The 21268-nt window shown below is 39.2% G+C and overlaps 1 long non-coding RNA gene across 1 annotated transcript; it reads left to right on the forward strand.

Annotated features, from left to right (window-relative positions):
* Positions 1-309: 309 nt before the first annotated feature.
* On the forward strand, positions 310-3941 carry LOC130726436 (uncharacterized). Its single transcript, XR_009014860.1, has 5 exons — positions 310-677; positions 1634-1697; positions 2247-2382; positions 2473-2580; positions 3396-3941. It is a non-coding gene; the product is annotated as an uncharacterized LOC130726436 (long non-coding RNA).
* The last annotated feature ends 17327 nt before the right edge of the window (positions 3942-21268 follow it).

Consider the following 21268-nt stretch of genomic DNA (forward strand, 5'->3'; position numbering starts at 1 on the left):
TTTACCCCTCGCTGTTGTTCCGTCGCTAATTCCCTCGTTAATTCCATTTTAATATTTTATATTGCAAATTAGCGACGGATTTGTACCGTAGCTAATACCCTCGGTAAATTTTGTAAGAAGTTAGCGACGGAAATGTAACAGAAATTCAGTCGCTAAATAAATTGTTTTTAAAAATGAATAATTTTCTCCAGGATTCGAACCTGGGTCTTGTCTGCCAAAGGTACTGCCTTAGCCATTTGAACTACATGATTATGTTATATGTTTTGAATTAAATATATTTAACTTTATAAACACTAATAGGTTAAAAGATTTCCAAACACTTAACCAATCCCTCATGCTCGCACACTACCATTTCCAAGCACTGAAACCTCTCACATGGCCGCCGCCGCCCTCTTCTCTCATCTCACCTTCCCTTCGCGTGTCTGAACATGGCCGCCGCCGCCCTCTCCGCCCTCTCCTCTCATCTCACCTTCCCGACGCGTGTCTGAATCTTACATGGCCGCCGCAGCCCTCTCTTCTCCACCGCTTGTCGCTCACAAACCACAATAAGCTTAAGGGAAAGCTCCTCTCCTCTCCTCTCCACCGCCGCCGCCCTCATCCTCCGTTGCCAGTTAAGGAAAACGAAAAGGGGTAAAGAAAACGAAAAGGGGCAAAAGCAACACAAGGAACAACAAGAGGTATGATATTGTTTTTAGGGTTTTTCAATATTTGTGATTTTTCCTTTCAGATTTTGATTGTTTAAAATACAATGTAAAACATTTCATATACATTCATTCACCCAAATGCTTTATGGGAAAGATAGAGCATATCTCAGAGCTGATACTCTATGGGAATGCTATAACATTTCATATAGATTCATTTCATATGTTGATTTGTGTTGGTTTGCTGCCAGTGGTGTTTTATGGGTCCTAATCTTTCCTGGGTAGAGAGGACAGCCGTGCCTTGGCAGCTTTGGAGAGTGTTGTTATTTAAAACATTTGTTTCTATCTTTTCTACTTTCTAGTGAAGTTGTGCTTCAGTTCACAAAATACGAGTTTTATTTAAGATGTAAACAGGGATTAATTAACATATTTAGTTGTATCATTACTCCATAGAATAGTTTTATTACAGAATGTAGCAATTGTGAAATTACTTCAATTGTGAAATTACTTGCTCATGAAACACATTGTAGAAATGGTGTTACCTGTTTGAAGTATTCTATCTTCTGTACCTTGTTCATTCATGCTATGGTGCAGATAGGACTAGAGAAGGCATCTTTTAGATGTAAAAAGAGAGTAACATGCTTAAACTGGGTTGCTTTGAGTAGAAACATTTCCTGTTTACATTATAAGTTTTATGCTTCTAGTTTTATCATTAGTCTTCGTTTCTGTTGTATTTTTGTTTTGTTGTGTTAGGCTCCTTAGTTTTATCATTAGCAAGCTCATCAATCTTCTTTTTAATATGTAATGTTGAGAAGTGTGATATACTGGCAGAGTGGCAGTGCTTGATTAACTTATTTTGGTAATTGACTTGTCTCAGTCACATTGATGCAATCTCTCGAATCAGTTCACATGTTGTGTCATATTTATTTCAGTTACCCTTGCATAATTAATTTTTGATGACATGAAGGCTTACCAGTTAGTTCTTCTTGTAGATCCAGTTGTTGCCAGAACCAGAACACTAAGCCAAGAGGAACCAGTACAACTTTTAATATCAAGGTTTTTTTTCTCTCAATCTGTCACTAACTGTCTTCTTCTCAATTCAGTATGGTGACAACTGTGATGAGGTTATTATTATAATATGTTTTAACTATTTGATTATTCTTTTCAAGTGAGAAAAGCTCTGACCTCTTTTTAGTGAAAATTGCACTGTAAATGAAGCAACTTTTCATCCTCTTTACAAAACATTTTAGTTAATCATGGTTGTAATCATGGCTTGTGATGTTTTCACTTTCTACCCCAGTACTTGGATATTCTGAAAATAATTATTAGAGTACAAAAGTGTAAGCCTATGCTGTATAATTATTAGAGTACAAAAGTGTAAGCCTATGTTGTTTTCATAGCAGCTACTAATATTTGGTACACCATTAAATTTAACAGGCCCAGAAATAATCAGAGCATAATAAAGTAAGCCTAAAGTAAGCATATGTTGTATATGTATATATAACACCAGGAAAGTTATTAGAAATACTTATTGGTTGATTAAAGTAATAGGGTTTCATTGACTGAACTAATACTTATTGGTTGATTAATGTGTTTGTGTGTTAGAAGCATGGATGTGCCTGAAAATAGGAGATGGATGGATAAGATTGGATTGTGATAGGCATGTGACTGAAGAATTCATTATAGGAATTCATGATTTTATTAAGTATCGATTCCTTCATCTGAGCACTTTAGGAGATTAGTAAGTAACTCTTACCTTAATTTTTTTTTTGAGACAAATAGTGTCTCTTGGATATGTGCGATAAGTTACAAGTTTACATTTTTTATGTAGGAAAATTCGACTGAAAAGAAACCTGATCATTGGGACTTATTTGAAAGGTCTCACAAACTAAAAAATGATCCCACAAAATGGGTTTCCCCATTAGCAGAGCAGTTTGCGGTAAGTTTCTATATTTTGTAAAATTTATGATGATTACATGTCATTTTTGTGTGGTATCAATGGTTCAGCTCCAGTGGTGCTAAACTACACTGGTCAAAATTGTGGGAGCTATAACAGCACTGTACTTGGTCCTGATCTGAACTTGCCCTCAATCACTTTATCAAAGCTAAACCAATCTAGAATAGTGCAGAGGACAGTCCTAAAAATTGCAGAGAATGAAACTTACAGTGTTGGTTGGAATGCTCCTTTTTGGGGTTTCAGTGGAAGTGAATTGCCAATGGTGAAAGGCAAGTCTTGTCTGTCTCTTGAATGCAACCCTTAACAGCACTTTTGCCAGCTTTGGGAGGATTGGGCTGTTTGGTAATCAAGGTCATGTTGTCAAGATTGTTGTTTCAGTCACTGTCAAAATATCAAATAACATCACTAAGAAGTAATAAGGGTGACATTTAGATTATGTGTGTTTCTATGGGGTTCTAAAATATATTAGCTATTTTTTGATTCATTAGTCATGTAAAGTTGTTAAAATTTAACCTTGTATAGTTATAGATAGATGTGATCATGTGAGATCAGTCTTCCATTCAGGGTTAATTATGGAACCAAACAACCATCGCCCATCAGAAGCATGTATTCTATGGGGTTCTAAAATATACTAGCTACTGTTAGCTTTGCACAACCCTTTTGTAGGTGCAAAAATAGCTGCATGGTATTTGACAGGCAGATTGTTTGTCATCTAAACATGGCTGAGATTTTTCTAGTTGTCCTACTGCTGTAGTTTTCAGTTTTCATAATGTCTAATATCTAAATCTTATGTGAAGGTTGATTTTGAAACACAAATTGCTGCAAGAGACTCACAGGAGAATGAAGATGGTGCCCACAAAAAATCAAATGATGACATCTACTTAGAGGTTGTTGGGGGTGCGAACAAGAAGGGGCGGATTTATGGATTAGGTGTAGAGGCTGGAAAGTTCAAATGTTCTAAGGCCACATCATCTCATGGCGTCTCACCCTCAGAGTATGAGACAATGAGAAATATTGTTTCTACTTTAACAGAGGATAACAAGAAGCTAAAGGGAAAAATGAAGACATATGATGAAAAATTTGAATACATGGACAGATTCTTGGAGAGCTTTCCTCAAAGCCTGGCTTCACGCTCTATTGAACAACCACCTACATATCAGCATAACATAGATGATGAAGAATTAGAGGATGATTTGGATGGTATTTGATTTAGATGAATATATGTATTTGATACTATGTTTTTAATTATGCTTGACATTTTAACATGACTATGTATGGATTCACTACTACGGTTCTGTATGTTGATGAACATGATATATATTAGATATGAAACTTCAAATCAATAGTATATTTTGAATTACTTCAATTTGGGGAAAATTTTCAAATTGAATTGTTATTGCACAGGGGAAAAAAAATCTGGTAAAAAAATTTTTTGTAATTTACCCAGTGGGAAATTAGCGACGGATTTTATCCCTCTCTACCATTGATAAATTAGAGAGGGAATTTATATAGAAATGACAGGTAGTTAGCGACGGACAATTCCATCACAAACAGCGACGGAGAGCTATCTTAAATAGCGACGGAACGTTCCGTCGCAAATAGCGACGTCTAGTTATATTCCGTCGTAAATAGCGACGGAAGATAATCATGAGTTAATCATGTAAACGAATTAGCGACGGAAATTAATACATTTGCGACGACAGGTTTCCGTCGCTATTAGCGACGGATTTAATATTCCGTCGTTGAATTTTTAGCGACGAGCATTTACACGGCGGATGCCCTTCCGTCGGTAAACATTTAGCGACGGATTTTTGCTTATTTAGCGACGGATTTTGCCCGTCGCAATCCGTCGCTAAATAGCTTTTTTTAGTAGTGCCCTGCAAAGATACTCTGATACCAAAATTAGTGACTGGGAAGTTTAGGGTTTCTCTAGAACTTAGAGTAAGAAATGTGTACTTGTTTCAGCTTGATCCCTGACTTTTATACCTACCAGTAGATTGAGAGGGCCTATAGAGGTGTCATGAGTGCCTAGTCCTCGGGTGGATCTCGACCATCAGATTATCCTGCTGTCTGCAGAGATTCAAAGGTGAATGGTTCCTCGTTAACGAGGCCTATGCTTCAAGCTTCACGCCTACGCTTGTTGTTAGGTTGTAGAGTCTATGATTGGACGGGGTGAAATGATGAGGATGTTATCCATTGGGGATGAGGGCATTGATCGGAGCTGAAGAAGTTACTTGATCGGCTTGAGGGTCACTGTGCTCGCCTGGGCGAGAGTTCCCCCGAAACACTAACTAACTCATTAAGCAAGTAACTATAACCAACTCATTCAGCTTTGCTATATATCACACTCTTTAGCAAAGATTTCCTTACAATGTTCCCCGTAAGCTCAAGTAGGATGAAAAATATTCATCAAACCAACTTGGAAAAGAATGGAAAAGGTGAGGCAAGAGAGCTTTGGTGAAGAGAGCTGATCACGAGTAGATAAAGGTAGAAGTCACATTAGGCCAGGTTGAACACGCTCGCTGACAATATGGAAATCATGATCCAAGTGCCTCAGAGATTAGAGAATCACGTGATCACCACAAGGAATGTGCTGATCACAAAGAAGCAGAAGCCAAAGTGCAGTATTCAATATAAGACCCTAGTTTTTAACATAGGTTAAATAACTATTTTCTTTTTCACGCTTAGTTTTCCGATGTAACCTATATGGGACTTGAACAAGTGTTTACCAAATTGGACTACTTTATGAAGAAGAAAGTTTAGGAATTGACTAAGAATGATGCCATAGACAGTTTAAGTTATAGTTCGAGTCATTTTAACACCCGGCTTATGTCGAGAGTGCCCGAAAAAGGCTATTTCTGCTCTTAAAGCACTATTTACGTGAAATTCAAAATCTTTAGGAAAATAAGAATCTCTCTTTACTTTTGCCATGACCAGTGTTACACTATGGAACTCTGGATTGTTCACACGATAAGTTTGGCTTCCCGGAAGTCTGTCGAAGCTAGGCTTTAATCTCTCGGGGACTTTAATTAATACCCTTAATGAAACGTTTTTCTATTCGAAGCTTTTAATGAAGTTTCCATCCGCTTTATCACGATTCTTTCAGCAATTCCGACATTTCTCCAGAAGGAAGTTTCTTCATCCGACGTCAACTGCAAAAAGTAGTTTTCCGGCATATTTTGGCCAATATTGCGTTTATATCGTTTTCTTCAATTCAGAGAACTTCATTTTGAGTTCTGGCATTCTGTCGTCAAATATTCACTTCTTATCGTTAGACGGAGGTACTGGAACGATTGGTTTCGAAAAACCTCGATGTTTACTTTTCGAGCATCCACTATATAAAGGCGGGAAATGAGATATTTCACATTTCCCACCATTAGAGAGAGAGAGAGAGAGGGCCGCGAGTTCTAGAGAGAGAGGGAGAGGATTTCTTTGCGAGTTCTTGTCCGATCGTCCCGATTTCAGTTTCTGTGGATCGACAACGAGGTAATCTTGCTATTCCATACCTTTGTTTCTACTTTTTGTAGCTTTAAACCATGTCTTTCTGTGCTCAAAGTTTGCAGCAATTTCCAAAACTATCTTTTTACTTCGATTTTTCTTTAGATCTACCTTCTACTATTAAGCGCTTATGCACCTTTTGCCAAAGGGCATTTAACATTTAGGCTACCTAATAGATAAGTCTGGGAAACCAATAAGTTTCTAAGTACGATGTACACCTTTTGCTCTAAGAGCAGTACGACCATCCGAGTAATGAGTCAGATGATTCGAGTAATCATCAAGAGTGTTTGCACTCTATCGTTGTAATAATTTGAGGTTGTAAAATCCCGATCTGACGACTGGCCTCACGGTAACAACACGAGTCTTTTCAGCGCGCTTTGTCCTCACTCGCACGCTTCCCGGGAAAACTTCCCAGGAGGTCACCCATCATAATATTGCTCCAAGGCTAGCACACTTAACCATGGAGTTCTTATGAGTTGGGCTCCCCAAAAGAAGTTGCAACTTGTTGTTATGAGTAGTACCAATCAAATCTTTTATGCCCTCCTCAACTGTATAGTCCATCCCTACACAGTCTCGGAATACCTCTTGTTCGGGTGTGAGATCGGCTCATTCCTGTGACCCTCCGCCTAGAAGCCTGCCAGGAGCCGCTCCTTGTCCGTGCCTCACTGCACCAGCGATCACTCCCCGCCCTCGGCAGCCCCGGGTGTCACAGAGGTCGATAGTTCGACCATTACCTTAGGGAATTTTAGAGACAATATTCGTAGCTAGACTCTTACGTGTGATGACAATTCGATGTTTGGCTAACCATATTGCACCATTCATTCATGTCTGAGGATACACGACGGAATGTCGGACCTCGGTGGAGCTAGTGAGATCGAAAGATCGGGTTTCCACGTAGATGACCACGTGTGATGTAAAGCCCCGATTTTCACGAGGGTCACTTTACTAACCATTCCCAAACCAAATATGCTGACTAAACTTTTCGAGTTCTAAAAATGCGAGTATATTTTTTTTCCACAACATGCTCTAGCGAATGCACAGTAATTACCCAATAATATATATCTTTATATCCAAAAGTATTGGTACATTTGAGTCTTCAAAAATAAATATCAAAAGACTAATGCCCGACAAGCTTCCTGTGATCTCCACACAAGGTAGGACACCAAGCAGCAAAACATCGGAACCTACCCTTCCTTCCTCTAAAACAAAAGGAATACAAACTCATATGATAATCCTACAAGTTTCAACCAACAACGATAAACTTTCTACCAACAACGACAAGACTCTATCCCTCTCTTAGGGATTCTCCTCAACAGTCGAACAATCGATCTCGAATAAGATCTGCAATAGAGTTCTAGCATCATCAGACATGTAGTCAAATCCACGAACGACTCACGGTGCACTTCACGGAACTCTGATACAGAGCCATGTTACTTCATCAAATCATCATAGATCGTCCTCATGGTACTTGATCATGTCGTCGCCCCATCACCTGGCAGTCGCCGGCCGCCCAAACACAAGCAATACATACAATGGCGTGCGAGGGTCAACTTCCAGAATATAGGTATATATATATAGTAGTAGGTTACACAGTATACACATAATCACATACTTATACGTTTCACGCTCACACACGCAGATCAATCGATCACGTGGCTTACGTAAAATATCAGGGCTGTCCATGACGAACCTCTCCCATACACAAAACAATTAAATCACATTTACCTTATCTCAAGCATATAAAAACTCATAGCATATATTGTAACACCCCGATTTCGGTGGCGTCACTTTAGTAACCAAAAATAAACTTAATGCGGAAAAACGTGAATATTTTTTTTTTGATAATAACTAAGACAAGACTGAATTGAATAAAACCCGAATGCGAAAAGCAATAGAACTAATATACAATATATAAACAGCCCCCGCTGTAAGAAGCAACCTCGTCACGAGTAAACCTCCAGTGACGGAAAGAAAAGTGTAACGCCCGAAGGCAAAAGGTACAATCCACAAGAAAGGTCAAGTGTCCGCAACACCATCCCTCAAAACTGAGAATAAGCTGGCCCATCGGCCTGAAGCAAGACCTCCTAAGTCCAACCAACTCCCTGTGATTCCCGTAAAGAAACCACACAAAAAGCTATAGGTGGGAAACTACCCTGTTCCCAAAGGAACAAATGATGTTCAGAGCTAGGACTCTACTCCTACACTAATCCCATCTCGAGGAGCTCACACCAGCACTAAAACCTACATGCTAGCATGATCGTCGCCCGAATCTGAATTCAGAACGACCTAGTCTAAGTACACCATCCGTCCTCCTCTCGCTACCGCGATGCGCTCCTGTTCCAGCATCTCAACTCTAGTTCCCCCCGAAGGGTGAACCGTCATGATCTAGACCGTCGTGGACATCTGACAAAGGGCGTTTGTCCGCCAAAGCACACACAGAAGACGCGAGGGTCAACTCCAAAGAATTATGTAAATAATAACATCGATAGATACAGATAATAGAATAGCCACTTAGGCTTATAGCTAGGGATATTATTCCTAGGGTTGCATGTTCCATAATAACATAAACGCAATAATAGCAGATAGCAGGTTCCAAATAGGTTTAACAATTACCAATCACACTCAACAACTAAATTAGTATGCATGTTGCATGATATGTATGCAGGTTAACCCAGTCAACCAATATGCAATCCGGAACGGATGGACATCAACGGATCAGCCCTAGCACCAGCCACGGTGGGACCATTTCGGCCCGCGTGCCTCTTACTCCAACGACAGCGGTAGTCAGATCAGCCGTAACCCGTAGGTCTGCCATTTCGGTCTGCTACAAGAGACATCTACAGACGCTTTTTCACGGAAATCCGGGTCTTATGACCATTTTGGAATCCGACAACATTTGGAATTCTCCGAGGTCCGGTATCACGCCGTGTATTAACCTCCTATGTATGCATGAATGCAATATGATTAACCAAACAACGTCTCCGACCTCACTCGACACGTCGCCACGTGTTCTAGGTAAATTAATGTCTCTAAAAGCTTACCCTAAGGTAAAAGTCGATTCTGCGACAAAATACAATAATCATAAAATGAGTACAACCACTCACGATAACTCTTCGAGTCATCAATGCTCTCACGAAGTCTCCCGCTTCAGTGAAGTTTCATGCTCTCACAAGGTCTCACGCCTCAGTGGAGTTCCATGCTTTCCACAAGGTCTCACGCCTCAGTGGAGTATCCCGCATTCACAAGGTCTCACGCCTCAGTGAAGCTTCATGCTGTTCACGAGGTCTCACGCCTCAGTGAAGATCCATGCTTTCCACAAGGTCTCACGCCTCAGTGGAGTATCACGCATTCACAAGGTCTCACGCCTCAGTGAAGCTTCTCGGCACATCCCTTGGATGGCTAAACAAACTGCTCCCAGAGCGAATGAGTATCAACATACTCAGAACTCACAATCTTTCTCAACCCTTGGATCCGACGACACTTCTCGCTTTCCACAACTAAGATTCAATCCTCAACTTGCACTCGAGATTGTTATCATTATTTAAAGGTTTAGAGGTTGTTTAATGTCTTATGAATTTTCCTTATAAAATAATATCCTTTTTAGTCTTATCGAAATTCCTATAAGTTCTCAGGATCTCCAAATCCCCAAATGACTCCAGAGAATGTCTCGATCCATAAACATCATAACAAGGCCCGAATCTCATTCGTCCTATCAAGCTTCCTCCAAAACTCTCAAAATAAAATCGGCATGACCTGCCCGCTATCCTCACCATTCAGAATCTCAGTTTCTAGTGCAAAGCATATTTAAATCATCACAATCAACAACATGTCATATATCCATAAATCTCATCATAAACACTTAACACTTAGCGTATAAAGCATGCACCACACATCCTAGATTACCCACATAGCACATAGCATGTAAGTCAATCTCAAAAACATTCAGTAGATGAATCATCTACATTGTCAGCCGAAGCCTCAGAAAACATTTTCCAATCACACACAATCCAGTGCATAAACAATAAACAATGTCGAAAACATCGACCCTAAGCATTAACTAGAGATTCAGTGAGAAGCCCTCACCTGTAGATTCTCCAGGGTGAACTTCAAACTCTTCCTCACAAGCAAAGCGTTGCTCCTCAGGAAATTCCTCAAAAGTTCCTTTAAAGCAAAACCACAGAAATACTATCAGAATCTATCGAAAACTAAGCTATCAATACTTACTAAGGTTACTCGAAGTAATCTATACCCTAAGGTACGATAAACTAGCGCGAAAGACAAGTTTTCGGAAAAGGAAATTTTCCTCCTCCCCCCTAATAGGGCTCGGCCACTTTGTGCAATTATGGGGCTCGATTTTTCTTCGATCAAACTTGGTTCCTATGCTTTCATAAGCCGTAACTAAGGGTATTCTGAACTCGGAAAAATTATCGGATCAAAAACTGTCGCAGGGGTATTTTGGTCATGATTTTTAACTTAGGATTTTCAAAACTGAAATCCCAAAAATAAAATTTTGCAGGGACGTCACCAACGACGTTTATGACAACTAATCCTACTAGCACTAAGCTAAGGCGATAGTTTTCAGCCTAAAGGTTGAAGCTTTACACCAAAAACTCCAAAAATGGGTATTTTAGGTTCAAATTGATTCCGGCGGAATTCCGGCGACATAACGGAAAATCTAACCCGGCAGAAGTGATCTTGGGCGCATAAGGAAGAGGTTTAGAATCAGAAATGAAAGATTCAGGATAGTTTTGCAAAAACCCATAAACTATCCGCTCAGAAAACTCTACAGAAAAGCTATGGAAAAAGCGATCAGAGGTAAGGATTAGCGACTATACCTCGAAGCCTTGAAGTAGCAACTGATTGATCGACGATCAAGCAAACGATGAAGAAAATCTTCTCTTCCTTCTTCCTTGTTCTTGGCCGCGGGTTTGAGGAGAGAAAATGGAGGAAAATTTGAGTTTTTCTTCCTTTCTTTGCTATATATAAAGGTTGGAAATTCGCGGGAAAATGAAAGTTTCGCGAATCTGATTTTTCCGGCGTCATTCTCCGTGAATTAATAGATATGTTTTGGCAAAAGAATTCCAAAACTATAAAGAGGTCTCCTTGTATTTTTGGCAACTAATGCATAGTCGGTATAAAACTATTTTACCCGATAAGTTGCTTTTTGCATCGAATGTCGGAATGGAAAACTTCCTTCTGAAGAAAGATTGAAATCATCAAGAGAAATGGGTGTACGCGTGTAGAATCTTCATTTGAAGCTCTGAATAGATAAAGTCTTCATTGTCGAGAAATTCTAGGGTTTTGAAATACCAGGGAATCGGTTTCAGCAAACTTCCGATGATTGGAATCGGACGTTCGTAGATCCTAGAGTTTCGCCTCGAAACGATTGTGATATATGGAAAAAGAGAAGTTCTAACATTTCTCTGAAGATTTTTGGAATTAACTGCCATCGTGCCTAAAAGTGAAAGTTGGCTATATACTAGGGTTTCTGACCTAGGTTAAGCGTATAACGATCGTACTATAACTTTTATCGATCATGATGTAATCCTTTGACTTTTCCTGAACTTTCTCCTTCATAAATTTATTTCATTTGGTAAACTCTAGTTCAGGTTTTCCTTCACAATACATCAACCCCAATCGTGAATAAGAAGTTTATTCACTTAGCATAAACTTAAAAACTCGGGCCTTACATTACTACCCTCCAAAAAGAAAGTTTCGACCTCGAAACTTAAGGGTTAGTAAAAAGTTCTGGATACTGTTCCTTGGTCTTTTGCTCTAACTCTCCTATATCACCGTCCGTGTCTTTGTTCCAATATCTTTGTTCCAACAACCACTTGTTCCTTTGCTTTCGTTCGTCCAAAATTCTGATTAGAAACTCGGTACATCTCTATGTTCCGGAGTGAATTCTCAACTTGTCCTCGAGATGTTCACCCATGATCCAAAATTCAACTCGATCGCTTGGTAACTCCTAGACGAACTATTCAATTGGAATCTACTAGTCCATTAACGTCACTTCCAACTTCGTAACTATCGTCGCTCGCACCATGAAATCAATCTTCCCCTTAGTCATCGTTCAAATTAAAACTCGACTTGAGTCTTAATACCTCGTGCATGACAAGGCTCATCCCCTTAATATCTAACAATCCATTATTGTTGTCTTCGTCCTCAAAACCTTCCTCACTCAAACCGATTTAGGCTTACTGAAATCCCTAACACTTCGCATAAAACGAGATTTATCCCCTAGAAATCCAATCATAATGATACGCCCCAAGTTGATGCAAGGGCTGCAATGGATCGTCTAGGATTGATCTTGGATGATGAGAACTCTGAAATGTGAGAAAGAAGAAGAAGAATTTCGTGATGGAAGGGAAATGGACAGAAAAGAGGGGAAGTTTTAGTGAAATGGAAGATGAAGACTTCACACAAAGGTGGTGACAAACCCTTGATAAGCCTAATTCTTGAATCACTCAAGAACTATGAGAATCACTCTCACAAATCTGAATCACTCAGAAAAGAAAATACTAATTCATTCATAATCTGTCTATTACATTGAAGGAGTGGTCCTTATAAAGAAGAAGGAAATTCAGCCTTGTTACAAAAAATGATGAGGTGTAATTTCTCTAGAAGAATCCTAGGCTAGGAGTTACAAATTAAAAGAGGAAGATAGTGATTTGCTTCAGCCCTGAACGTGTATTTGGTGGCTGATTGCTTCATGTAACTCCCTTTCTTGATTGTTATTCTGACCAGGGAATATAGCATTCAATGCTCTTTATGAACTTAATTTCCCTTTCTTTGTAACTCCATTCTTGGCTTTGAAAGCTCTTCAATCCTTTGACTTTGCTGATGTAACTCCTCCATTCAGAACTTATTGAAATTCAAACACATTCAAAGAGTTTTAAGAAAGGAATGGATCCCTCCCTTTAAGCCCTTCATGCGCCACATGCAATCACATACCACTTGAAGTGGATTAAACACACTAAAATAAAATTCAGCAACATAATGCATTTGGATCCAACTTATTCAATTGGTCCTTTGCATTTTTATTGAAATAAAATAAAACAAAACATCACATGGCAGCCCCTATGCGTGGGCTGGCTCTTCTTCTTGGGCCTGAATGATCATCATGATTTTTGGTTCCATCTCTTCTACCACTTTGTCTTCAAGAATGGTTGCCACTACTTGCTGAAGAGTCTCTTTGGCCTTTTTAGCTCTAGCCCTTGTCATTGGTCCTCCAAGTCCTTTTAGTGCTCCATGACCCTTGTCCTTGTCCTTGTCCTCATCATTCCCTCCCTCTTGAAAAGGATTTGACCTCAAATCAAATTCTCCGCCATCTGCATCAAAGAGAGATAAATCAGAGACATTAAAGGTTGAGCTGATGTTATACTCACCTGGAAGCTCTATTTTGTAGGCATTGTGATTGATTCTCTCAAGCACTTGAAAAGGTCCATCCCCTCTAGGTTGGAGTTTGGATTTCCTTTGTTCTGGAAACCTTTCCTTCCTCATGTGCACCCAAACCCAATCTCCGGGTTGGAACACCACCTCCTTTCTTCCCTTGTTAGCTTGCCTAGCATAACTCTCATTCTTTCTCTCAATTTGAGCCTTCACACGCTCATGCATCTTCTTGACATATTCAGCTTTGCCCTGTCCTTCCTTGTGCTTGAAAACAGAAATGTTAGGCATAGGCAACAAATCAAGAGGAGTCAAAGGGTTAAATCCATACACTACTTCAAATGGAGAGCAATTGGTAGTGCTATGGACAGCCCTATTGTAAGCAAATTCAACATGAGGCAAACACGCCTCCCAAGCCTTTAAATTGGCCTTAAGGACAGTCCTAAGCAAGGTGCCTAGGGTCCTATTAACCACCTCAGTTTGCCCATCAGTTTGTGGGTGGCAAGTGGTAGAGAACAAAAGTTTGGTGCCTAACTTCCCCCATAAAGTCCTCCAGAAGTGACTTAGGAACTTGGTGTCCCTATCACTAACTATGCTTCTAGGCATCCCATGAAGTCTTACAACTTCTTTAAAGAACAAATCAGCAACGTGACAAGCATCATCAGCTTTCCTGCAAGGAATAAAGTGAGCCATTTTTGAAAACCTATCAACAACCACAAAAATGGAATCCTTACCATTCTTTGTTCTAGGGAGGCCTAAAACAAAGTCCATAGACAAGTCAACCCAAGGGTATTCAGGGATTGGCAAAGAAGTATACAAACCATGTGGCATCACCTTAGACTTAGCCTTCTTGCAAACAATGCAATGTTCACAAAACTTGATCACATCATGTTTCATTTTGGGCCAATAGAAATGTTCCTGTAAAGTTTCTAGAGTCTTTTGGACTCCAAAATGACCCATTAATCCCCCAGCATGGGATTCTTTAACAAGCAGTTCTCTAATGGAACTTTTAGGCACACACAACCTGTTTTCCTTAAATAAAAATCCATTGTGCCTATAGAATCCATTTTGAGAAACTTTCTCACAAGCCACAAAAATTTCAGCAAAGTTATCATCTTTTTCATACATTTCTTTCACATGTTCAAGTCCTAGCAATTTAGTCTCTAACATGGAAAGCAACACGTGTCTCCTGGATAAAGCATCAGCCACAATGTTACTTTTCCCTTTTTTGTGTTTTATGACATAGGGAAATTGTTCCAAAAATTCAACCCATTTGGCATGCCTTTTGTTCAACTTACCTTGCCCCTTCAAGTATTTCAGCGACTCATGATCACTATGAATCACGAATTCCTTGGGCAAAAGATAATGCTGCCAAGTCTTCAAAGCTCTCACCAAAGCATACAATTCCTTATCATAAGTAGAATAGTTAAGGGCAGCTCCGCTTAACTTTTCACTAAAATAAGCAATTGGGTGGCCTTCTTGAAGCAACACAGCACCAATACCTACATTTGAAGCATCACATTCAAGTTCAAAAGATTTAGCAAAGTTAGGTAAAGCAAGTATAGGTGCATGGGTAAGCTTATGCTTTAGGGCAGCAAAGGCCTCTTCTTGATTCTTTCCCCAATGAAAACCCACATTCTTTTTCACCACTTCATTTAGGGGTGCTGCCAAGGTACTAAAGTCCTTTACAAACCTCCTGTAGAAACTGGCCAAGCCATGAAAACTTCTTACATCACCCACGGATTTAGGAGTGGGCCACTCTTGAATGGCTTTGATCTTTTCCTCATCAACCTGCACTCCTTTCGAACTCACAACAAAACCAAGAAACACAACATGGTCAGTGCAAAAAGTGCATTTCTCAAGATTGGCAAACAATTGTTCCTTTCTAAGCATACTCAAGACGGATCTTAAGTGCTCAACATGCAGCTCAAGAGTAGTGCTATAGACCAAAATATCATCAAAGTACACAACCACAAATTTCCCAATGAATTCCCTCAAAACATGGTTCATTAGTCTCATAAAAGTACTAGGTGCATTAGTTAAACCAAAAGGCATAACCAACCATTCATACAAACCATATTTAGTTTTGAAAGCAGTTTTCCATTCATCCCCTTCTTTAATCCTTATCTGATTGTAACCACTTTTCAAATCAATTTTAGAAAAATAACATGCTCCATGCAATTCATCAAGCAAATCATCAAGTCTAGGAATAGGGTGCCTATACTTAATGGTGATGTTATTCAAGGCTCTACAATCAGAGCACATTCTCCAAGTCCCATCTTTCTTTGGTACCAAAATCACCGGTACAGCACAAGAACTCATGCTATTTCTTACCCACCCTTTGTTCAAGAGTTCTTCCACTTGTCTTTGAATTTCAGTGGTTTCTTGTGGGTTGCTTCTATATGCTGGCCTATTAGGCAAAGAAGCTCCCGGAATGAGATCAATTTGATGCTCAATTCCTCTCAGTGGTGGTAGACCACTTGGAACACTTGTTGGAAACACATCCTCATAATCCTGCAAAAGAGATTTAACACTAGAAGGCAGCTCAAAATTTTCAAAAGTGTTAGTGTTCAAAATCTGATTTTTGCAAAACATCAAGTATAGGATCTGTTTTGAAGCTATCATCCTTTTCACCTCTCTCTTTTTGATCAAACAAATTTCTTTTCTCTCAAGTATTTCACTCTTTTCTTTTTGCTCTCTCTCAAGTGTTTCACTCTTTTCTTTTTGCTTTCTCTCAAGTGTCTCACTCTTTTCTTTTCTCTCTTGTTCAATCTTTTCTCTCATTTTCTTTTGATCCTCACGCACCTCCCTAGGGCTCAAAGGTTTGAGCGTAATTTTCTGGCCATGATGTTGGAATGAGATCTTGTTGGTGCTTCCATTATGATCAGAGTTGGTGTCATATTGCCATGGTCTTCCCAGCAGTATGTGACTAGCCTCCATGGGAACAACATCACAAAGAACCTTATCCCTGTATTTGCCAATGGAAAAGTCAACTTCAACTTGCTTACTTACTTGTATTTCTCCATAGTGGCTGAGCCATTGAAGTTTGTATGGCCAAGGATGTGGTTTTGTGACCAGGTTCAGCTTCTCCACCATTCTTTCACTAGCCACATTAGTACAGCTTCCGCCATCAACAATCATCAAGCAAATCTGCCCATTGACAGAACATCTTGTGTGAAAGATATTCTCTCTTTGGCTTTCTTTCTTTGGCTTTTGTTGGCTACCAAGCATTCTTCGGATCATCAACAGTTCACCATTCATGGCTGCCTCCTCTTCTTCTTCACTTTGTTCTCCTTCGGACTCACTGGTGTAGTCTCCATCATCCTTAAGAATCATGGTCTTTTTGGAGGCACATTCATAAGCATAATGTCCCATACCTTGGCATTTGAAGCACTTGACCTCTTTGCTCTTTTTGGATGGTTGTTCAAGAGGTTTTGAAGAAGCTGAAGCTTGTGGTTTGGTGGCTGGTTTGCTAAGGGTGCTCGGCCCTTCATTCTTCATTCTGTCTCTCCAAGATGAATTGGAATTGGTAGAACTCTTCCTTGCAAGCCCTTTCCTTTTGAGTTGTTGCTCAACTTTAGTGGCCTTGTGCAGCAATTCTTCCATGTCTACATATTCCTGAAGTTCTACAATATCTCTAACATCATTAGATAGACCATTAATAAATCGAATCATGGTTACCTCTTCATCCTCCTCAAGATTGGCTTGCAACATAAGCACCTCAAGTTCTTTGTAATACTCCTCAACACTCTTGCTGCCTTGGGTAAGTTTTTGAAGTTTAAATTTTACATCCCTAGCATGGCTTGAAGGGACATATCTTTTCCTCATGATTCGTTTCATTTCAGCCCATGTTTCCACCGCTGGCTCCTCATTTCTCAATCTCTCTTTTGCAAACTTATTCCACCAAACAAGAGCATAGTCTGAAAAGTGAGCAGCTGCAAGTTTCACCTTTTGGTCCTCCTCATAGTTGTTGCAAGCAAAGACATGCTCTATTTTGAGTTCCCACTCCAAGTATGCCTCTGGATCACTCTTTCCCTTAAAAGGAGGAATTTGGAATTTGACTCCTTCAATCCGAGCAGGTCTAGGATTTTCATGAATTCGTCGTGGCCTCCCGCCTTCACTGTCACTATTGTTCCGGTTCTCCATTTGATCCAGCCTTTCGTGGATCTCTTCAGTTTGCCTCCTCATTAAGTTTTCCAGATGTTGTGTAAGAGCCCGCATTTCGATGGTCGAGAGTCGCACTGCTGGTTGCTCCTCCTCTTCTCCTGACATCTTTGACAAATGAAAAGATTCAAGTAGAACAAACAAATGTTAGTGTTTACCTCACTTCTCTCGTGTTTCCCTCAAATTGGCTTTTCTATGATGTGCACTCTTGCCTTTTTCCACTCAAAAATTCTCACAATCTCTTGAGTAAATCAAAGTTAAGACACACAAAGAATTATGCCACCAAATTTGTGTAGAGTCACACAGATTAGAATAGACTTTAGAATATGAAACAAAAGAAGACAAGACAAAATCACCACAGAAATGGAAAGGACTCCAAATATTTAGAGACTAAAGAAGAATTCAAGAACAAACAGAAAGAAGAAAATAAATTGGAATGCTAGCAACAAAATTACCTTGAACAATTGAATTTGGCTAATTAAACAAGAACCATTCAGCCATTTTTTTTTTTGAATTTTCGTCTTTTTTTTTTTTGAATTTTCGTTTTGTAATTTGTTTTTGATTCTGAACAATTAACAAGGCTTAACTTTTGCAATGGTTCAGCCAAAAGAAACAAAAACTAAAATCAAGGTAACAAGAAATGACAAAGAGTTGCTAACCAGAATTCCAGATAAGAAAAGAAACCAAAATCCTAGAACCGGAGCTCTGATTACCAAATGATACGCCCCAAGTTGATGCAAGGGCTGCAATGGATCGTCTAGGATTGATCGTGGATGATGAGAACTCTGAAATGTGAGAAAGAAGAAGAAGAATTTCGTGATGGAAGGGAAATGGACAGAAAAGAGGGGAAGTTTTAGTGAAATGGAAGATGAAGACTTCACACAAAGGTGGTGACAAACCCTTGATAAGCCTAATTCTTGAATCACTCAAGAACTATGAGAATCACTCTCACAAATCTGAATCACTCAGAAAAGAAAATACTAATTCATTCATAATCTGTCTATTACATTGAAGGAGTGGTCCTTATAAAGAAGAAGGAAATTCAGCCTAGTTACAAAAAAAATGATGAGGTGTAATTTCTCTAGAAGAATCCTAGGCTAGGAGTTACAAATTAAAAGAGGAAGATAGTGATATGCTTCAGCCCTGAACGTGTTTTTAGTGGCTGATTGCTTCATGTAACTCCCTTTCTTGATTGTTATTCTGACCAGGGAATATAGCATTCAATGCTCTTTATGAACTTAATTTCCCTTTCTTTGTAACTCCATTCTTGGCTTTGAAAGCTCTTCAATCCTTTGACTTTGCTGATGTAACTCCTCCATTCAGAACTTATTGAAATTCAAACACATTCAAAGAGTTTTAAGAAAGGAATGGATCCCTCCCTTTAAGCCCTTCATGCGCCACATGCAAACACACACCACTTGAAGTGGATTAAACACACTAAAATAAAATTCAGCAACATAATGCATTTGGATCCAACTTATTCAATTGGTCCTTTGCATTTTTATTGAAATAAAATAAAACAGAACATCACATGGCAGCCCCTATGCGTGGGCTGGCTCTTCTTCTTGGGCCTGAATGATCATCATGATTTTTGGTTCCATCTCTTCTACCACTTTGTCTTCAAGAATGGTTGCCACTACTTGCTGAAGAGTCTCTTTGGCCTTTTTAGCTCTAGCCCTTGTCATTGGTCCTCCAAGTCCTTTTAGGGCTCCATGACCCTTGTCCTTGTCCTTGTCCTCATCAACTTGATATCAGGATATTTGTGGTTACTGAATGTTAGGAACTCATTGACTGTTCCAGTGGGTTTTTCTAAATTTCCACCTTCGATGTATTAGGCCTGATCAACTTAATATTGAGGGGGTGATATTCGGAATCACAGCTGGATATGGACTTTGATAGAAGGATTGGTAAGATTAACTTGATTGGATCGAAGATTAGTCGAGTTTGGGAGGAAAAGTTCGCATTAAGTATTAGTTTTCTTGCGAAGGAGATATAGTTTTAAGAAATGGATATTCATTTAAGAAGTATTGAAGAATTAAATGACATTAGAGGTCCAAACTTGGAAAAGGTTTAGGTTTTAAGTCTATGAATTTTTGTCTAAAGTGCGTAGGACTCGAAGTTTGTCAGAATTTGATTGAGAGATTAAGAAGTTGATTGACGAAATGGTGATTAAGTTACAAAAAAGGAAAGTGTTAGTATTAAGATGAATACTTGAGGTTGTCATATTTGGACAAGTTGCTTAACGTCTAAGAGTGAATGGAACTTTGTTATGGATTTTGATGATGCATGCTAGGGTTAGCAAGTGAATTCAACTAAGTTGAATGAGAATCCTAGGGCTAAGGTTGACCTAGTAAGCTGAGACTCATGTACACTTAAGAGATTTAGTGGTTACGATAACAGTTAAATCTCGGGAGGTTGAAGGATCAGATGATAAAATAACTAGTTAGGTCCCTTGAGATATAGTATAAGTTGATCTTCAAGGGGATAAGTCTAGTGATGTACTAGGTATTAAGGCTCAAGTCGAGATTTAATTTGAATGGTGACTAAGTAGAAGATTGATTTCATGGTGCTATATGGGAGCTAGAGTAAGAGACCAAGGAATAATATTCGGAGTTTTTGCTGAACCCTAAGTTTCGAGGACGAAACTTTCTTTTTGGAGGGTAGTAATGTGAGACCCAAGTTTTTAAGTTTGGAATAAACCGAATAAAATTTCTTTTCACGATTAAATCGATGTAACGTGAAGGAAAAACCTGAACCAGTGCTTATTGAATGGAATCAATATGTGAAGGAGAAAGTTCAGGAGAAAAATCTAAGGATTGTATCAAAGTCGATAAACGTTATAGCACGACTAATATTCGCATTAAACCTAGGACAAGAACCTTAGGAAAAAAAAAAACTAAGTTCCACCCTTGGAACACTATAGGAATAAATTCCAAAACTCTTCTAGAGGAATATAAGACTTTCTCTTATTCCTTTCCATAACAAGCGTTTCGATACGAAACCATGGAATGTACGAACGACAAATTCCAATGCTCGGAAGTTTGCCGAAACCGAAACCCTGATAGTTCAGAAACCCTAAAATCAACGAACGATGAATACTTTTTCTATTCGGAGCTTCAAATAAAGATTTCATCCGCGAACGCCCACTCTAATCGACGTTCCAGATCTTTCTTCAGAAGGAAGTTTCTGCATCCGAGGTCAAAATCATAAAGTGCATAAAGTGCATTTTAAGCCGGTACACATTAAAAAACAAGCCTCGAAAACCAAAAATCATACTGATATTTCTTTGAAGAATTAGAAGATTCAGCGGGAAGAATATCGTGTCTAAAATACGTTGGAATCAGTAGGAAAAATCGGAATCGCGAAATTCTCATTTTTCCGCATTTTCCATTTCCTATATATAGTATGAAAAATCAAAAAAAATCAAAAAAAAAAATCACAAACTCACACACACGGCCGAGAGCTTCTTGGAGGAAAGGAGGAAAAGTGATTTTTTTTTCAATTCTTGACCGATCGTCGTTCCGTTCGTTGCTACGCGTAGACCTCGAGGTACTGATGCTTTTCCCTACCTCTGATCGTAAATTCTGTCGCTTTTCTCTATGTTTTTCTGTGCTCAATG

This window comes from Lotus japonicus, chromosome 6, assembly GCF_012489685.1.
Source record: "Lotus japonicus ecotype B-129 chromosome 6, LjGifu_v1.2".
Classification (NCBI taxonomy): domain Eukaryota; kingdom Viridiplantae; phylum Streptophyta; class Magnoliopsida; order Fabales; family Fabaceae; genus Lotus; species Lotus japonicus.